At 50.3% G+C, this 4,814-nt stretch overlaps 1 pseudogene; it reads left to right on the top strand.

Annotated features, from left to right (window-relative positions):
- Positions 1-459: 459 nt before the first annotated feature.
- Positions 460-4,814, top strand: LOC140520074 (rho GTPase-activating protein 23 pseudogene; annotated as a pseudogene).

The following is a 4,814-nucleotide window of genomic DNA, read 5'->3' as shown; positions in this document are numbered from 1 at the left end:
GAAATGCAGAAGAGAAGAATAAACATTTCCCTCCAACAAATTAAGGAACACGTTCTCCCCACACCACCTATAATACTCCAAATATCATCTAAGCCTGCGTCCTTAGTTGTCTTTCAATTCTGTTGTGCCCAATCTTACTTTTCTTTCTTAATCAACTCTTTTCTTCCTTCCCTCCTTATTTCCTTTTCCTTCCTTCCTTCTTTCTCTCAATGTCTGTGAAACAGTATATGATGATATGCGTGGGAGCTCATCATGAGAAAATGAACCCTGGTTGCTTATAGTTGATGTGTCTTTCAGCAGGTCACCACCCATCTCTGGGCCTTAAGTGCCCTTTTTTCTAAAATGAGGGAAGTGGAGTCAGACCTTGGGATCTCTTCTAGCTGTTGATTCAGAGATCCCTAGAACCTGGTGTCTCTCCCTGGTTGGAGGGCAGTGTTCTAGTAAGGAAACCCTTAATCTTTTGGATGTTCAGAGAAAAGTAGGAGGGAAAAATCAAGTCCCCTTCCTCTTATCCCACTCATTGTCCCCTCACACACCAGTGCTTCTCTCTCCACAAGACTCCCTAACGGAGTGCCCAGCCTTCAAAGGCTGAGAAACTTCTTTACAGATGGGTCCCTGGACAGTTTGGGCACATCAGAAGATGTCCCTCCAAGAGGCATTCAACCTCTGACCTCTCAGATGTAACATTTAGTGATATTAGGAGAGAAGGCTGGTTATATTTTAAACAGATCCTCACCAAGAAGGGAAAGAAAGTGGGTGGTGGCCTGTGCCAATGGAAACGTGTCTATGTTGTTCTCTGGACACACTCACACTCCCTGGGCAAGGAATGGCAGGAAGCAGGCACTGCAGCTACCGCAGGTGAGGAGGAGACAGCACCCTTCTGCATTGGCTGGTGCCTGTTGGACATCTCCTACAGCGAGACCATTAGAAGGCATGTATTCTGGCTCACCACCACTGACTTCTGTGAATATCTCTTTCAGGCTGAGGACCGTGATGATATGCTGGGCTGCATCAGAGCCATCTGGGAAAACAGCAGGGCTGAGGGCAAGAACGCTGGTTCTGCTAATCAAGCTCTGATCAGCAAGAAGCTTAATGACTACTAAAAAGTAAGCCATATCTCTTGCCCCAAAGCAGACTCTTCTCCCAAGAACTCCCCAGGAATAACAGGGCTCAAATCAAAGCTGCTGAAGCAGAATGCTCCCCAATCTCCTAGGAACCAGGATCCTCCTTCAGGGGACCACAGATGACAGTGCTGCCACCTCGAGAGCCCCCTAGGACATCAGCAACATGAAAAAGAATAAAAAGGTCTCCCCAAGGGCATTTGGGGTTCATCTTGAAGAATGCCAGCCTGCTGCTGATAACCAGGGGGTACCCCTGATTGTGTCAGAGTGCTGCCAGATGGTGGAGGCAAGGGGGCTTGAGTCCATGGGCATTTAGCGAGTGCCCGGCAACAATGCTGTCTTACCTAGTCTGCAGAAACAGTTAAACTGAGGGCTTGGGGACATCAGCCTTCAAGATGAGCCATCAGCAGTCTCCTCAAGTCATTCTTCAGATAACCACCAGAGCTTCTGTTCACTGATGACAAATACAATGACTTCATTGAGGCCAATAGGATTGAAGACTCCAGAGAGAGAATGAAAACACTGCAGAAACTGTTCCGGGATCTTCCTGGTCACTACTACGAAACTCTCAAATTCCTAGTGGGGCACCTGAAAACCATTGCTGATCACTCAGAGAAGAACATGATGGAACCCCACAATCTCGCACTGGTATTTGGGCCACTCTATGAGAACATCAGAAGACAACATGACGGATATGGTGACTCACATGCCTGACCTGGTACAAGATCGTAGAGACGCTAATCCAGCAAAATTGGACTGGTTCTTCAGTAATGATGAAGAAAAGAGAGAGGGAGAACTCCAGTAGATGAAGAGGAATCCCAGTCAGTACCCAATATAGAGTACCTACTGCCCAACATTGGCAGGACGGTGCCCCCAGGAGAGGCAGGTTCAGGTAAGTCCAAGGGCTCCTGGGCCACAAAGAAAGGGCCGTAAACGCTGGTGATGCTGATGGCGATCTCCTTCACCTTGGCGGTCAACCGTAAACGCAAGAAGAGGTGCGAAGCTCGGAGGCTGAGGAGCAGCACGGACGACGACACAGAGGAGGAGTCCCATGAGCCAGGGACGTGCCTGCAGTCGGTGGCGGTTCAGGACGGCCCCGCAGGGCAGCCACTGGAAGCCAAGGACGCTGGGACGCCGAGCCTCCACCCCCACCCCCCCACACCCTCCAGGGTCTCCAAAGAGGCAGCTGGCTAGTGGCCCCCCGCCGACACCCACTCCATAGTCTTGGGCTACTCCACCCTCTCCACCATGGACCTCAGCATGTGCTTGGGGGCCGGAGGCCGCGGAGGAGGCGGAGGGGGTGCGGGCGACGAGGCAGAGGACGAGCCCAGTGAGCTGAGCAACGTGGAGACCAACACGGAGGGCGGCGGTGGGCCGAGGCCGGGGCCCGAGAACCGGCTGCCCTGACGGCCGTTCTTCAGCTCTCACTACCTGATATACTGCGACATCCTGGCCCGCCAACTCCTCTTCAGTAGCCGGCCCGATGGAGACCACAGGGATGCCGTGAGCCCGGCTCTGCACTCCTCAGCCCGCCGACCCCTCCGCTGCACCTTGTCCAGCAGCCAGGAGTCGCTGCTGCCGCATCCCGCAGCGGGGGAGGAGAGACGACCCTTACCGCCCGCCCCTCGCTGATCGAGCAGCTAAGGCTGCGGCTCCGGGGCTCGGCCAACAACATGTTCAGTGTGAAGCTGAGGAGGCCTCTGTCCCTACAAACCTGCCGGCGCCGCAGGAGCTGCAGGCGGCAGACCGTGGTGGTGCAGAACCCCCTCACCGACCTCAACTTCAACGAGTGAAAGGAGCTGGTCAACAGCGGCTCCCTGACCCCTGGAGAGGGGGACCCTGCCGCGGCTGCACGGCGACAGTAGGGACTCAGGCCTCAGCAGTCTGGAGTCCACCAAGGCTCGGCCCTCCTACTCTTCTGCTTCCCGGACGCCCCAGTCCGAGGAGCTGTCCAGCTCGCGCAGCCAGGCGCTCCCGCGAACAGCTACGTCGCGGCTCCACCAGTGTCTGTGACCCCGGCTCTCACTCCTTCGCCACAGAGCCGCCTTTCTGTTTTTGAAATTCCCCAACTGTCCATCCTGGGGTCGAGGAGCTGCTTCTGTCCAACCTAGAGTCACCTTTATCTTCCTGCTTGGTCAGAAAGTGGGGAAAGGCAAGAGAGATCTCTTGCATCTACGTTTTTGTGCTGGAATTTGTGAGAGAGAAGAAAATGGGAAGTTGAGGGACAAAGGGAGGGAGTGTGAACAGGACAGGGATGGAAAGAGAGAGAGAGAGAGAGAGAGAGAGAGAGAGAGAGAGAGAGAGAGAGAGAGAGAGAGAGAGAGAGAGAGAGAGAGAGCTACTGACCTGTGACCCTGGGAAAATCTCCTAACCCTGTTTGTCTCAGTTTCCTCATCTGTTAAACGAGCTGGAGAAGAATATGGCAGACCAAGCCAGTATTTTTGCCAAGAAAACCCTAAAATCGGGTCATAAAGAGTTGGACACAACTGAAAGAACTGAACAGTAAAGTATTACAAGGCACTTTAAGGTTTAATAGGCACTTCACATCTATTAACTTTTTGGATCCTCACAAGAACATAGGTGCTATTATCCTCGTTTTACAGGTGAAAAAACTCAGGTGTGGAAAAATTAAGTGACATGCCCAGGCCACATAGCTTGCAGTCTATCCATTGGAACAGATAGCTGCCTACTTAGAGCTAAACAAACACAGTACATGAATGGACTATTACTGCATCATAATAAATGGGGATTATGAAGGTTTTAGAGAATTTTGGGAAGGCTTATGTGAACTTGTATCAAGTGACTAAGTAGAACTAAGAAAGCAATACACACAGTGACTAACAATGTAAATATTAAGACAAGAACAACGGAATTGAATGCAGTATAAGTATGAGGACCGCACCTCCCCCTGCAGTAAGGCAGAGGAAATTCTCTTCCTTTCCATCTTTGTAGAGGTTCAGGGTAAGTCCTGCAGTCAACCAGTCCCAGGACTGTTGAGGGGAAATGTCCAGCTTCCACTGCTGACTATCTCAGTAAATGCTGCCATAACTGTCAACCTCTACTGAATTCCTTCTAGGACTGCTGAAGCTGAAGTAGCTTTGCTAGCTTTGAGAGAAGAAACTTCTGCCTTGTTCTCACCCTGCCATTTAAGAAAATCAGCAGGGAAAAATAACCCCAAGTCTAGACATGACTGAGTTGCAGACAATACGGCCACCATCTAGATTCATTCTGCTTGACTGTACTTCTATGTTACAGAAGATCTGGTTTCTTTATTTCTTCTCAGTTTTTAATTCAGGAATGAGGCCAGAGCAATCATGATGAGAGAAAAAAGTAGACCATTGACTCATCTTTTTAAAGCACAAAAAAGAAGAGAAGAAAGTGCAGAAGGAAGGATAGAGAAGAGGACAGTCTGCAGAGATGTGGATGGACTTTGTCATATGCTTGTTTTACCACCTGGGGGGAAGGGAGGTTCATAGTTTCACACAGAATCCTCTTTTTGTGTTCTGCTGCAGGGATGGAAATGCTCTTCTTTAACACTGAAGTTCAATATTAAAAAGTTAAATTGTTAAAGGAATAAAAACCTTTTCACAGATCTGTAGTCTGGGAAATTCACTGTGCTCTGCACTCATGGACAACCCCAGGGTGGCAGGTTTGCTCCCCTATGATCTTCATTAAAGAAACTTTATTCCTCAA

The sequence above is a fragment of the Notamacropus eugenii genome, chromosome 1 (assembly GCF_028372415.1).
Source record: "Notamacropus eugenii isolate mMacEug1 chromosome 1, mMacEug1.pri_v2, whole genome shotgun sequence".
In the NCBI taxonomy this organism is placed as follows: Eukaryota; Metazoa; Chordata; class Mammalia; order Diprotodontia; family Macropodidae; genus Notamacropus; species Notamacropus eugenii.
This window is presented reverse-complemented; position numbering and strand designations above follow the sequence as displayed.